This window comes from Anas platyrhynchos, chromosome 1, assembly GCF_047663525.1.
Source record: "Anas platyrhynchos isolate ZD024472 breed Pekin duck chromosome 1, IASCAAS_PekinDuck_T2T, whole genome shotgun sequence".
Classification (NCBI taxonomy): Eukaryota; Metazoa; Chordata; class Aves; order Anseriformes; family Anatidae; genus Anas; species Anas platyrhynchos.
Window position 1 is genome coordinate 137,462,801 of NC_092587.1, and position 15,537 is coordinate 137,478,337.

General features: G+C 49.4%; 1 protein-coding gene across 4 annotated transcripts in view; it reads right to left on the reverse strand.

The window, feature by feature from the left end:
- The window catches only part of JADE3 (jade family PHD finger 3), a 54,755-nt gene extending 41,551 nt beyond the window's left edge, over nt 1–13,204 (reverse strand). For 2 of the 4 annotated variants that reach the window (XM_027446947.3, XM_072030407.1), the window contains exon 1: nt 13,057–13,200. The gene's annotated coding sequence lies outside the window, so the exon portion shown is untranslated. Of the gene's footprint in view, nt 1–1,945; nt 2,597–13,056 lie in introns of those variants that run through there. The other 2 variants (XM_038173166.2, XM_072030398.1) reach the window with 2 other exon arrangements.
- Between the last annotated feature and the right edge of the window lie 2,333 nt (nt 13,205–15,537).

The window sequence follows — 15,537 nt, forward strand, 5'->3', positions numbered from 1 at the left end:
TTATTTATTTTTCAGCCACCTCGGTTCCCTTTCCCCATCTCCTTGGCAGTCCCTGGCTCTAGGCACGCCGGGCAGGCGAAGCAGCTGGAGCTGAGGTGGCCGCACGGTGATGGCCGCAGGCCGGGGCCTTGCCGCCAGCCCTGTCAGCGGGGGCCATGGCTGCCAGCCCGGCCGCCTCAGGCGCAACCCTCGGCCTCCACTGAGGGGAATCTGGCCTCTAGACCCCAAAAATGAGCAAAAGCAGGTGGGGACCTGAGGGAGCCGCCTCAAAATCCCACCCAGGCTCAGCGGCAAAACCCCGCAGCAGCAGCTGAGGAGGGCCGGCAGCATCGCCCCCAGCACAGGCTGGGGACGGGGTCGGGGGGAGAGGTGAAGCTAAAGGGAGCATTCGGATCCGTTTCTCAAACCTAATTTTTTCTTACAAGAAGTTTCATTACAGGGTTTCATGCCTTAATGTCCCCGCTGAACACCTCTAATGTAAATTTTCACAAGCAAAGCCCTGGTCACGGCAGCCCAAATGGCATCATTAAAATGCAGCAGAGCTTACAGCTTTTAAGTATGAATAAAACCACAGCTTTTGCCTCCCAGCTGAACCACAAGACTAATATATTTTTGAACTCTTCATTAAAAACACATTTGTTTGCTCAATTAAATGCCAGGATGAACTCCGAAATACCAAAAGGTTCAACTAAAAATCTTCCCCTCTTTCTTTAACCATTGTACTATATAGCTACAACCTTCAGTACCAGGCTTGTTTACTTCAGAAACATACACAAAATAGCATGAAAGATACAGCTGGCACCAATAATACTATTTTTTTTTCTTTGGGTTTTCTTTTTTTTTTTTTTTTTTTTTGGAAAGCCAGTCCTAATACACCAGTTCAGAAACATGAGGCTGATTCACTCGAATTGAGGAGAAGGGGGAAGCCCCCAGCAGAGTAAGGCACAATCCCCTCAGGAGCACGTGGGGATGAGGGATAACACACAGGAGACACACACACCATGCCAGTAGGGTCTCGGTTGATAAAAAGCAACAGGGAAGCAACAGAAAACGCAATGTGGTGCAAAAGAAAAAGCAAAGAGATTTTATACAAGCTAAATACAGCGTAGACATACAAAACAAAGCTCTGAAATTCATGGGAGCTTTCCATAAATACTGCTTGTGAATCCAAGCATCACCAGGGGAAGAAAAATCAATGACGATTTCTGTCTTAAAATCCAACTTTTAACAGCAGAAAGCCAAGTGGATTAAAGACCTAGGTTTGCACTTAACCGCTATTGCCAGGCTGTAATTTACCATAATACTCACCGACAGCCAAGCCCCCAAACCAAGTCCCCAGACTGCACTGGGCAAAAGGAGCGCTTCACCTTTCTTTCCAGAAGCACCCCAGATACTCGCTGCCACTCTCAACAAAAGAGGAAAAATCTGCCAGGGGCCTGGAGAAGAACACCGAGACAGGACCAAGAGCCTGCGACGTTGCCCAAAATACCCGTTCAGGTTGTGCTGAGCACAGACCCTGCCACCTCTCCAGGCAAGCAGAAGCTTGCTGGCAGCACAGCAAGCATCCTTCTTGGTGCAGCTCCAGCTCATCACCAGTCCTCTATCAGCACTGGAGGCTGAAAGAGCTTATCCCTTTTTTACACAGCTAGCATCCCAGACACTACTTTTACCACTTCTGTTACGCCTCAGTCCCTTTCCCAGGCCAAATACCATCTAGCTCTTTCACTCTCTGCTCACAGGCCATGTTCCCTGTATTTCTGAGCCTTCTGAGTTGCTCGACATTACCCTTCCCAGGGCTGGTCCACAAAAAAACAATAGGAAGTCATGATGCCCAAAGCTGGGTGAAGTATTCGGGCTGAACCCTTCCCTGCACAGAAAACGCTCTCCTCTTGTTACAGGAAATTGTTCTTTCCCATTATGCAAGCTCCAGGCACTGTGTACAAACCTGAGTGTGCTTGCTTTTTGCAACAACGTGGTCCTGCTGCCTCCTGTTCTGCTGGTGAACAGCCACTGTGACTTCAACATCCTCTTTGGCCCCTACTGCACTCCATCCAACTTCTTTTTTCCAGACTGTCTCTCTGGTTTTCCAAGATACCTGTAAAATGCAAGGCATCTAGCCAAGCTCCACCCAGTTCTTCACCCCATTTCAGCTGGATATTTAATGAGCATAATCCTTACTCCTCCATCCACACCATCAATTAGTTATTAGTTAATTCTGGACCTAGGAGAGACCACTGTTAACCTTCACTAAATTCACTTGTCTTGGTTAAAAATTAATTGGTAACCATCCTCCCAGCTTTCCAAGCAGCTGCAGGCATTCCTGTCAGCATTTTCATTTAATCCACGTCTTCTCAGCTGCTTCTGATAGCGTGCGTCGTCTGATAGCTTCCATCGCCTAACGTGCAATTCCCACCTCACAAATGACTTGCAGGACTGCATATTAGAAAGTTGGTCCTGTGATGCTTCATTCACAATAAATAATCCCACAGATATAACAGCTGCTTAGCTGGGAAAGGTATTAGAAAACCATTTTATTATTTCCAATTTTTCAGACAGCCTCAGATATCTAACACATGTAACCAGCTCCCCATAGACTACCAATAGCATTACACAGACACCTTAGAAAAAAGGCAGATCGAGATTTTTATGCTGCCAAGGTAGCACTGAAAATAAAGCCAGTTGTTTTCAAGGTTACAGATCAATTTTAATACGAAGCAGAAATGTAATAGTACTTTTCCCCTTATAACTACAAGGGGAAAAAAAATCATAATAAGGACCCAGATATACACTGGATAATGTTTTGGGGTAACTGGAAGATGCTTCCAGGTTTTATTTATCTTACAGGGAATTTTCTACAAAACTAGAAAAGATAAAGTCACCAAGCTTTGACAAAAGCATTTTGAATCCTTATTCAGTATGCATAACAGAGTTGAACTTCTGATTGTTTTAAACTGCGATCTGATGCCTCTTCCTGAGCTTCTCGTAGTCTAACTACAATGAATATTCAGAAGCTGCTTGATTTTTACCCCCTTTCCACATTGAAACCATGAAAATCATCTGGTGTAAATCCACAACCTCACCGTAAGTACCTAAAGAGAGTCCACTTCACCTCAAGGAAGGTGAGAGATGCAGAAAGCACCTAACAAAGCCTGCGACTCCCTAGCACCTTCCCTTCCCCTCCCCACAGCCTCGCAGAAGTGTTTCGTTGCACCTTCACGCAGCAGCAAGCCTACTGGTAATTGCAACCAGCAACTCCCTAACTCGCAGCAACCAATGAGAACTTGCTGGGAAAACCATTTCCCACAGCGGCGTAGCCCATTTCGGGTGAACAATGCAACAGGATGTCTAGCATGATAGCTTTCATAAGACGACTAACCAGTACCATCAACCCCATTTATGAATTGCTCTGAAGCCCTGGGCCCCCAGGCGCTCGGCTGGTGACCCAACGGAGCAGTTATTTGGCGTGCGTCTAACGCCAGCCATTCTGCAAAACGCTCAAAACTTCCCATTTACTGCTTGAAATGACTTGTTTCACAATGTAATTAGCATATACAAGACAAAAAAAAAAAAGATTCGGGGGCTGAAATGCCTGCCTCGCAGGGAAAGGCCACCAAGATCAAAATACACACGGGATCCCACATCACGAGCACCCTAAGGTGGGCGTTCAAGTCATTTACATGCTTCATACACTGCCAGGATGTTAACGCTGGTGAAACAAAGGAATGAGCCTGTGAGAGATCAGGCGCAACGGGATGAAACCAAAGAAAAAAATAATTTCGGCACAGCATTAAGGAAGCTTCTTGACAGTAAGAGCTATTGGCCTGCATCCCCAGGGGGAGCAATGGAAGCTGCCGCTCCTGACGCTGAAACAAAGATTGGACGAGAGCGCTGCTGCCTGCGCTGCCAAGAGAGCATCCTCCAGCTCTGCGTTTCTCAAACCGGCCCGAGGGCAAGGCAACTGCAAACGGGACCTGAGTACAACAAGGAGGGCTGCAGAAAGCAGCTTGCTTGGCCTGTGTGCACCAGCAATGGCACACCACCACGCAGAGCTGCGGCGGAGCCTCCCCAAGTCCCATGCATCACTTTCTCCACAGTACAAGTGCACACCGGTACCTGCTGGTGGAGGCAAAGCAGCCTGAAGCAGCTCATCCCTCCCTCACCTCTCCTCCCACCACCACTGAGGGTGACAAGCTGCTCCACGGGATGCTACAGCACTCAGCTGCCTCCAAGGACAGTCATCATGCACCAGCTCAGGTACGAGCTCCTCTTTTTCAGGATGAAATATGCCACGACAGCCTGGAACAGGATGCTCCTCTGCCTCCAAAGGGTGGGTGCTCCCCGCAGCAGGTCACGCAGCAATTCAGAGTGCAGCAGAAAGGGCACAAGACTTAAATTGGGATAAAAGTACTTGGAACTGGCGGGATGGGGTACAGGCACATGTGAGAAGTGTGTTTTGGTGCTACCAAAAGCTGGAGAATGGAGCTGTAAGCAAAAAATACAAAACAAAACAAAACCACCATACATAGCAAAACCAAGCTATTTATGAGGATCTGGAGAATAAAAAAAATAATAATAAAACAACACACCCTAACTCCAGTTCTTAAGGAAAGGGAATACTGCATTTCCCAGTCAGCCAGAGCCCCTCGTTGGCAAGCTGGGCTTTAGCCATCAACTCACCTCAATCAACTTGCTCATCCTGTGCTAAATAGATGGACTTTTACACGCATTCCCTAAAGCAGGGTGCTGGCAGTGATATTTCATCTCGTGTTCTGAAGGGAGACAAGCAAATGCTGCAGAAGCAATAATCTAGATGACCTAGAAGCATCTTTTCCCATAGCTGATTTCCATTATTTAATGCAACTATATTTGTGCACAGTTATGGACATCTTTAGTGGAGATCTTAAAATAAGAAAATGTTACAGTTCACCAAGTGTGAGAACTTCTGAAACACGGTAACAGATGTTATGTTTTTGATGGCAGAGCCACGCTGTTCTCATACACTCTGCAGAAAGTCTCATGACCCCACAACAAACACTAGAGAGTCACAAATGCTAAAAGCAGCATCACTGCTTCTTGCTGGATCCTCCAGACACTGGCGATGTAAGTGACCGAGGGCCAGATTTAGATTTTAAGACTGCAGTGATACTGAACCACGCCATTCAGTGCTTTCAAGTTCAATCTCTGGCTCCCTAACAAGAAAACAAACCCCTTCAGGCTCCAACTAACTCCCCACAAAGCAAACGAAGAAGGCTGACCAGCAGGACTCGACGTACCCAGCACGCTGAGGACAGCCAGTTCACGCACCAAAGAGAGAAGCAGGTCAGATCTCTCTCTTCCTGCTCGGATTCAAGTGCTGATTTGCAGCCCTGTAAACAGATACCTCCGGGGATCAGGTCTGCACCGGGACCTTTCTTCCTCCTCTCCGCACCTCTCGCACCCAGTTCAGCATCACGAAAGGCCTGGGCAGCCACCACACCTGCAGAGGCCATCTCCTCCTGCAGCTCACCTGCCCACAGAGCCTCAGCCCCACCTGCAGCCAGCAAACCCCAACCCCTCACCCTCGCAGGGCTCTGCCACTGCCTGTGCACATCACCCACAGCCAGCCCCTGGAAGCCCGGCCTGCACGAGCCTCTCCTCATCGACTTCATGCCCACTAGCTTCCACCACCTATGTGCAAGATGGTCACTGATTGCCAGGTGGATTCAGAATAATTTATTTCTTGATTACCGTAGGAAAAATAACTCACAGGCAGCTGGCAGTTGTCAAGAAAGCATTTCTGGATAAGCTTAGCTGTAGCACTCACCCCTGCATAACTCACGGGTGCACAGAGACCACAGCACGTATGCTGCAAGGTTCTTCCAAGAGCTCTGGGTGCAGGGACACTAGAGTCTGAGTGTGTAAAACAGTCTGGGTATGGTGAATACCTTTCATCTTACCAAGCTCCCAGGAACTAAGCTTGCACCAAAAGAAAGCTGTCAGCACCTGACTCCTACCAATTGCTGCCTGTTATTTTTATTGTTGGTCCACTGAGCTACTCACACCGAGCTAGATCTCATTGACTGTATTAAATGCCTAGGAAAAAACAATTCCTCCTTCCTGGCCTTGGAGGTGGTCTCAGCACCCTCTGAAACATCATCCAGGCAAACAGCTCACCCCACACCCAAAGGTTTAGCCATATTTAACTGCACGACAGTCAGAGAGAAGGAAGGGTGAGAGACAAATAGCAGTGCTGACTTCACCACAGTGATTTAGAGTATTTCCCACACCCCTCATCAAACCCATGGCAGGGGCATTTGTGAGGTGCTATAAGGAAAGGCCCCCATTCCCCCTCGGCATTCAGACCTCCTCCCCCCGCAAAGAAACCCCAGGAATAAATAGAGCGCCCAAGCTGTGCACCGGGACGGCACAGACAGGGCTGGAGCACAATCAAGAGACAATTACCGAAGCAGCAGAGCAGAAACCCTGCTAAACAAGGCTTAATCAACTTCATCCTTTGTGGCTGCAAATTCCAAAGCAGCGACCAAAAATTCATTCTTCCTTGAAGATGATCTTAAATCCTCAGAAAGGGTTGGGGGTTGTTTGCTTGTGTGTCTTTTTTTTTTTTGTTAAAAATGCTATGAAAAAAGACTTGTTAGTCGACACAGGTTTCTTTTCCAAAGCCATTCCCGCTCAGTCAGACAAAACAAATGACAAGTTCTGAGAAACAAGCAGGGAAAACGTGGCCTCAGTGGAGTCGACAGGCATTAAAGCCGGTGCCAGAACGAAGCCAGCAATCAGCAAGACATTTATCTAATGAATTTGTTAGCAGAACTCCTGTGAGAGAAAACTGTATTTATTTCTTCTCAAAATCTCCAGATGCAGGCATGCTGGGGGGGAGGTGTCGAGATGGAGCTGTAATGCAAGAGGACTGCTCCGCTTAAGCACCTGCTGCCAGGAAAGCTGACTGACAGAAGGAAGAACAGGGCCTTCAAGAAAACTATCAGAAAACGCTGAGATTTTTATGATTTATTGATTTTTTTTTTCATTTTCAGCAGGACTCCTGCTTTCTAAAGCTGTCACCTTCGCGGAGGCGAGGCTTTTGAGGTTTTTCAGGCCTCAAGGGGCTACGCCAGGGACGCAGAGCGGCTGCCTGCCAAGCGGGCACAGCAGGGCCGAAGGCTGCCCTCAGCCCCTGGCACCCCCGAGGTGCTGCGCCCACCAGCGACCCAAAGGCAGAAAGAAAAAGCAGGTTCTGTTTGTAGGTTTACTCCCTGAGAGTCTTCTGGCACCTCTGCCTACCTGAAGCACAAAAATCTGTTCTCACTGCTGCAATCCTGTCAGGGTCTCCACAGAGAGGGTGAACACGGGAGCCGAGCTTTTTCTCCTCTGAGGATTACCATCGTGTAGCTCAGCTCTGGCTGAATAAACCTCCACACACCCCTGGGAGACCACGAAGAGGTGCCACAGAGCACCTTGACGTGGCCTCACACCTCCAAAAGACCTGGAGATGTTTTGCTACGGCCAAAGAAGCCGGGTAAGGGAGCAAAGCAAGCTCGCCTTGTGCAAATCAGATGTACATGGCCAGCTCGGCCACCATAACATAGTTACTCTAGCTTGACGCCTCCAAATTGTTAGAAAATTGGTAACTTTCCTAGAAGGAGATTAAAATACGTTCCCTAAAATGATTTCAAAGAGGAAAGAAAGAAGCATTTTGACAAAAAAAAAAAAAATAACACAGGGCAGAAAATTGGTAGAAAAGGCTTTGAGGACAAGCACATCTGAAGCCGCTTTGAAGTGTTTTGAAAGTTTCTCAACTAAGTCACTGCTTTCCCACTGTCTTGTTTTTCCAGCGGCTCCTCTTGATACATTAAAAGTTTCTTTTTCCCTTTCAAAGGCTACATATTATCTGTGCAAAGTAAATGATGCTGATGGGTGTTTTAAGTCAAACACAGATTCAACTCCCTTAACCAAGCAAAACACACATATGTACAGGCATAAGAGCACAGAAGTTTGTGTGAAATACATTAGCAAAATACTAATTAACACAAGCGTTCACTAAAAAAAAAGCACGTTTTATAACGTGAATGTTTTACTTCATATGAATATTAAAAAATACAACTTGATTTTTCAGTGGATGATCCTTTTATAAATCCGTATGTAAACACACACAGATATCTCCTCACATAAAAACACCAGTGAGAAGAGACACCGTCTCCTATCAGACCCACCAAACCTACATAGATCTTACCCAAGAAAATCCCCAGAGGTTTGCCAAAAATATTTTCAGGCTGACTGCAAATAATCTGGAAGCCCGTTCTGTCTGGAGTTTGGTAGAGGAGACAAATTTAACGTGACCTCGCTGATTTATAGGGTCCCAAAAAGACTGTGAGACACTCACGAGAAACGCCGGTTTGCTACAGCAACAAGGAAAAAGTTGGGGAAGTCAAGGCAAAGACAAGAGGGGCCAGCCAAAGACCGAGTACAAAGGCATCAAAGACATGGCTGGAAGAGATAAGGAGCAACTATAAATCACATTGGAGTTGTTGTGTGCGCTTGAGGCTTTTTTCCCCTTTTTAATTTACTTCAGACCCTTTTTCAACCCTTAACCCATTCATACCTCAAGTGGACTGTTTGAAACGCTGAAGTCAAGCATGCAGAAGCAAACACACAAAACAAATTGATTCCAATAACCTTAAAAAGAGGATGAAGTGGCACCTGCAAAAGCTATTAGCCGCCAGCCTGAGCTCACGCGCACCCATTTGCTGCTGCACCCGGCGGCTTCTGTTACATGCAGAGGCTCTGACCTAGAACAGGCACGCAGAAGACACCGGGCAAAGGACCCACGAGCACTTAAGCCAGATTAATCCCAGGAACGGGAGTCAGGGGCTCCGACTGATCCCACGCTGTTTGTCAGGAGGGAGAGCTTTCTGGTAACTTGCGTCCTGCCTTCTCTGAAGTTTTCTGACATTTGTAGAGGACGAAAAATGAAAACCCTGCATGTCAGATTTAGCAGAGAAGCCTATACATTCAGCTGTAAGCAACAGAAGAGAGTACTAAATAATTGTCGTAAACTAATTTTTAACCTCACCCTCCTTCTCTGAGCTCAGACCAGAGACTTTATATTTGACAACAGCTTTTCCAGTTATTTCACCTCTGTATAGCTGCGATTAGAGCGAGCCAGGTCTACATCAAAACTGCAGCACGGTACATAGATGTAACCTGACAGCCCCTGCCAAAGCCTTTCAACTCTCACTGCAAGTAAACTGCGCATTCTCTAGCTGTATATATATATAAAAAAAAGTATTTTGATCAAAAATATCACGCTTACTACCAACATACTCATATTTGGGTATTTTTCATACTTCATCATGAAAAATGCCCAAATAAAGAAAAGCTTTCAAAATTTACATGAAATATTACTGGAAAAGCATAGTATGAGATCTTAATAATTAAAAATAAAATAAAATAAAGAACGGATACCAGTTGCAAAGAAGACCCCAAACCAGCTTGCCTTATTTTCATGTGTATTGGAAATTTGGAATTATTTCATCCCACAAGTTTTCACCTCTTTCATTTCTTTGCCCAAGAACAGTGAGGCAGCACTAACCAAAGAAAGCACAGAAAATTAATTTCTGCAACAAGGACAGAGCATTCAGCGAAAATAATTTCCAGAGAAGAATCAATACCATTAAGCAGGAGTGAATTTTCCTTCCTCTCCATGCCAATGGCCATTACAACACTGTTGTTCATAAATACGCACCTTGTATTAACATCAGCCTTTCAGTTCCTCCCTCGCTCTCTGCACATTCTGCTACAGAACTGCAAGTCCAAATTTGTCTGGCAAAATGCTTCACTTACTTCTTAAGATTGCTCATTTCATGCTACGCTGGAAATGATTATGTTGTTAACATAAGGAAGACTGCAACTTCATTATCAGGTTTAAGTATCTGCCTTTCAGCTGCTTAAATGACAGCCAATTTGATTTTTTCAGAGGAGCACAGCCGCTCCTGAATTAAGCTGATGCTGAGGAGCTGCGGGGACTCCCCCGGATGAGGCAAAGCACGGTGTGGCTGAGGACCGGCCGTCCTTCCCTCGTCACATCGCCGGCCAAACACGGGGAACTATTTTCCGCGCTGGAGGCGAGCATCTCTCCTTGCTATCAAACAACATTTAACAAGGTTTACCTTTCACTGCAAATGATCACCTGCTCTCGCTGCTTCACTCCAGTCCATTAGCTGCAGCAGGAAGAGCCTGTTTGCATCAGGGCAGGCACAGGAGCGCAGTTTTGTCACCCTCCTTCCTCTGCGAGTGCTAACGGGGACAGGAGAGGCATCCTGCACCCTGCTGCAAAGGCCCCCTCACCCCACAGTTGCCTAGCTGACCGCTTTCCCCTGCATTTCCACAACTCACACACACACGGCATGCTTTGGCTGCGCGAGGCTTTTTCCATTAGAGCCCGAACCTGCGTGGGATACGGCCCCACTTCAAATGACGATTCCCCCCCAGCCGCTTCAATACCAACGCCTGCATGTCAACACTTGAAGAATATTAAAGAAATGCAAGCAGTTAAAAGCAGAACAATGAAGAGAATTAAAAACCACAAGTAATCCCACTAGGGACATTTCTCTCCTCCCCTGTCAGGGTGCATGCTTCTCCTATACATTTCGCACACAGCGGCTCGAGACCTAAGACTTCCTGTGTGGCAGTAGGAAGAAAATACTGCCAATTCATCCTGCTATACATCAACAAGCCTTTCACATTTAGTGCACTGCAAATACTAATTTTCTCAATATCTTAGCGGTCCTTAAAGCAAGCATTACTTAAAAATTGCCCGGCCTGTTCAAAACAAGTCGCAATTTCAGAGCGGTAGGAAGGAAAGCTCCGAGCTGGGCTGTGATTTTCAAGCGCTCGTGTCCCTGCGTCAACCCAACAGCCATGTCAATCTCTTTTTGTTAGGAAGGAAAAAAAAAAAAAGCGTTTTGTCTAAGATTTGTAGAAGATGTGTCAGGTATTTTGCCTGCACGAGAAGCTCCTCTCGCCCAGCACGGTGCTGCAGGTAAAGGCGAGGTGGCTCGGGGCCTGGGCGCTGTGCAGCCCTCCCCGGCCCCGTCCTCGTAAGCACACACAACCACCTGGGATGGGACTCGCAGCAGATCAGGTGCTGCAGCTCCTCACCGCACACTTGGACTGCATTTTTAAGAGAGAAAGGAAGAAAAAGGGAGGAAAATAACCAGGCCCGGACAGCAGTAGAATAGCCAAATAACACACAACCCCCTCCAGACCGTGTGACGAGCTTACTCAGTTCAGCAACCAGTCGGGCATGTGCATAAACCTGTTCTTTAACATCTCCCTGCAGCTCTAATTAACACACACGGAGGCATTAACGACACGAAGCACTACGTTCAGCCTGCAGTTCAATAAGCAAGATGCCCTGCAAGTGCATCGTAGGAAACGGAAGTGCTCCCAAGTTCTACACGCAGCTGAATAGGCGAAGGCGAGCACTTCAGTGCTCCCCATCCCCATGAGAGCTGGTCCTAGGGCACGCCAGTCCCCAAATCCTCTGTCTCCCACACGCTGCAACAGGACCCACAAGCACTGCAAGCTCAGATGCTGCCTGGAGAAGGGCGACTCGACAGTAAGCGAGCGCCCCAGGGCAGCAGGGAGGATCTGGACAGTTACACAGGGGTGGAAGGGCGACGAGCAACGCACGTGGGCCTGGCATCGCTCTGACTCCTGTCAAAGAGCAACACCAAGCTCCACGCAGCCTTGTGCTGAAATGCAGAGAGCTACCAGCTGCCTGGCTCCCCCATCTCGCTCCGCCCTGCCCCACCTTCCACCTGCACAGCACCTGACAGAGCCCCCGCGCAACGTCTCAGGATGCGAGCAGCATCTGCAGGCTCCCATTACATAAATACCTCCGATACGAGCTATTATTAACTTGTTAGTTCCCATTTTAAGTAAAGCACGCCAACATTGCTTTTATGCTTCCAATTACACGAAGCCTCCAGTGTCACAAGCACTTGAGATCTTCACAAAACAAAGAGAAACGCCACGCAGCCTCCCAGGAGCTGTTATCCCTCGCCAGGGATTCCCACGGCGCCGAATTCCCTTGCCCACAGCTCCCCCAAAAGCAGCGGGAGTGGGACGGGCGCACGTTTGCGTGGCTGAGCCGTGGATTTTGCCTCAGCCCGCTTCGGCCTGCTCGGTGCGAGATGCGGGGTGCGCCAGGCAAGCAGCAGTGACACCGCTCATCTAGGTGGAAAGGCAAGGTTTGGGTTATTAAAAAAAACAAACAAAAACAACATGAGGAAACGATAGCCATACGTAATAAAGCATTAGGTTTTAAACTTTGGTGCGATGTCCTATTGTTAATTAGCGAATTGGCTTGGGAAGCGGGATGAAAACACCGCAGCATTGGAGCAGCTCGGGCAGCAGCCCCCGCACGCTGACACCCAGGGGTCCGGGCACCCGGTGCCACCACACACCGTGCCGTGTGTCCTTACATCAGGACGTGCAGTAAGGAGTGACGCTCAGGTGCTGCCGAGCCGTTTGGTTTTGTTATTTTTAAGTTTCCCAGGGCAGAGCCAGGCGTGGCTCCAGCACCAGGCACCCGCCGCCACCTCGGGCTGGGGCTGTCCCGGGGGAGCAGAGGCGGCCTCTCACCGCGCTGCTGGGGCCGGACCCTGCACCCCTGAGATTTTGGGGACCCAGGGGCGGGCTGCGCCCCCTGCCCAGCCCAGCCCAGCCCCTGCAGGTGCCGGTCAGTGCCGGGGGCCCGCAGGCCGCGCCTCGCCTCCCCTCAGGGCCGGGCCGAGTTCTAGCAAGTTCGGCGGTGGCGGCGCGGCTCTGCCCGCAGCGGGGCCCGGCTCCATTTGGCGAACAAAAGGGCGCCCAGACGCAACTTTTCCCTGCGGGCTGCCCCCTCCTTCCTCCTCCCCCCTCCTCCTCCTCCTCCTCCTCCTCCTGGGCCTTGGCGCCAAGCGCCTCCACCTCCCCCCCCCCTTCCCTTTCCCTCCCCTCCCCCGCGCCCAGGCCCCTGGGCTCGGCTCAGCGCGGAGCTGCCGGGGCCGCGCTCACCTCCCCCTCCCCCGCCGTCAGGGCCGCCGCTGCCGCTGCTCCCCGCGGTGCCGCCGGTGCTGCCGCATCGCCCCCGCCCGCCGGGCCCTGTGGCGGCGGCCGGCGGCGGCTCCCTGCCCGCCCTGCCCGCCCTGCCCGGCCCCGCCGCTCCTCCCCCGGCCGCACAAGGGCCCTATTGTGGGCCCCGCGCCGCGCCGCGCCCCGCCTCTTCCCCTTCCTCTGCGCCCCCACACGCACGGGCGGAGGGGCGGCCGCCAAATGTCCCCCCTCACGCAGCGATCGGGCACCTGCAGGGGGGCGAGGCGCCTCCGCGGAGCCCCCCGAGTATCTGAAGCGCCACACGGAGGGAGGAAGGCTCCCTCAGGGAGCCCCCGTGAGGGGCTTCACCCGGCAGCCGCCTTCATCGCACGCTGCTGTCTGCCACACGCCAGGAGGAGACAGCATCCCAGCCCCAGCCTCCACGGCAAAGCCGCGGCTGTCACCCGGCCCCAGGGGCTGAGCACCAGAAGATGTGTCACACGGGGAAACCTGTGGCGGAAAGCCAGCGGGGCCGCCCGTCCCACCGCACACCTCTCCAGGCACACTCGGTCAGGATTTTCGCCGAGTCGTGGCTACATTTGCTGCACGCTTCCATAGGAAAATGCAGCACAATGGGTAAATAGGAAGCAGATTGTCCGCTGCTGCTCCTCCTAAAAACACATTTTCCACGTCTTCCTGAGAAAGGATGAACTGCAGATGCTCGTGCGCACCTAGAGACTGTGAAGAATTTGCAAAGCCAGATGTGAACGTGCTGATAAAATATAGCACAAACACAAAGTCCCCCCACGGGAGGAGCGCTCTGGAAGCTAGGGATACGCGAGCTATGGTCAGGATGAAATAAAGTGTACGAATTCGCCATACCCGAGTTGAACCGAGTCATTATGCAGCTGTACGAAGGCTGCCCACAGTATCTCAGTGTATTAAGGAAGTTACACTGAAGTAATGTTTAACATCTGAGAAATTGGGTCACTCGGAGTTTAACGTGGACTGGAGCCACAAAAGCAGCGTCTATAAATGAAATACCTAGAAGTATTTCAGTAAAATTCAACAGAAAATGTTTTTTTTTTTTTTTTCCTGCAAAAATCTGGCTTCTCTGATCCAATGCCAGAGCAGTGAGAAGCAAACAGGTCACAGCATCCTGAAGGAGTTGGGGGGTGGGAGGGAAGCGAGGTTATTTAACCCATACCCCTTACCTCCAGGTCTGTGCAGCATCCCCAGCCTGCACGTGGAAGCCTCCCCGGACAGCAGTCCCCAGGAAGGAAGGAAAGACACCGACACCAGAGCCTGCCATTCCTCCTTGCTTTGAAACCTGCGGATGCTGCATAAAACCTGATTCATGGGTAGATCAGATACCGCTGATGAAGCCTTGATAGCATGTCCTTGAAATGAGAGCGAGCACTGACAGCTACTGGCAAGAGACAGAAAAAAAGCTCACCTCCCTTATTTTCTTTTCACAATGAGCAAAATTACTGAAGTGTTGCAGTAAAGCACAAACACCCACCTGCAAACAAGAGAGCTAATTATCGCTGTGGAGTAACTTTCATTCTTCTGCATGAAAAAAAAAAATAAATGCAAAGCAGTGTCTCATCTAAGGATCATTAGCTGTCTCGAAATCCTCCTGTGACTAAAGGTGTTTCTTTCTGATAGGCACTATCAGAAAAAGGAGCAAAGAACACTCGGAGCTTCAAAAGATCCGTCTCTGCCTCTAACACTGTGGCCAAGCCTTTAGCACCTGTTGGGGCAGCTATCAAAAGATGCCCTCGGGTCATAGCACAGCCCTGCCATTTAATTTGCAGGGCCCTTTTGAAAGAAGTACCTGAAGTGGTTTTTTAAGCAGGGACTTCAGAAACGGGGGGAAAGGTCTCCCCACATAAAAAGGTCTGACAAAAAGACTTGAAAAAGTACTACCACAACCGTGAAGCATCTACGCTCTTCAGAGCAAAATGTGCGCGCCAGCCTCACTTCTCAGGATCTGACAAGTTCAAAGTTTTGCGCGTAGGGAGGAGAAGTATTGCTCTTTCTCCTTCTGAGACAGTAGCATAGAATGGAGGGGACTGCCGACAGCTTTCAAAACGCATCAGTAGTATGGTCTGTACCTTAAATGCACGCCAGTACCTACCTGCCAAAAATGAATCAAAGAATGTAATTTATGGCTGCATTAGTGAGGAAAAGCACAGCATCTCTTACCTAGAAGAGCTGGAAAGCCTCGACGTTGCCATATATGCTAGCGCCCGGACAATCTGCCCACAGCGGTCAGCATCCATGGACAGAGGAGGAAGTAAGGCTGCCACTCCCTGTAGTGCTCAGAAATCACAAGCCAGCCAGCTGTCTGTCCACCCTTCCCCCCAAAAGAAAAAAGTTGTTTCAATTTTATTTTTGAGCCGCACGTTTAATGGCTTAAAAAAAAAAAACACCAACCAGAAAACTAGCTTTTTGAGTTTT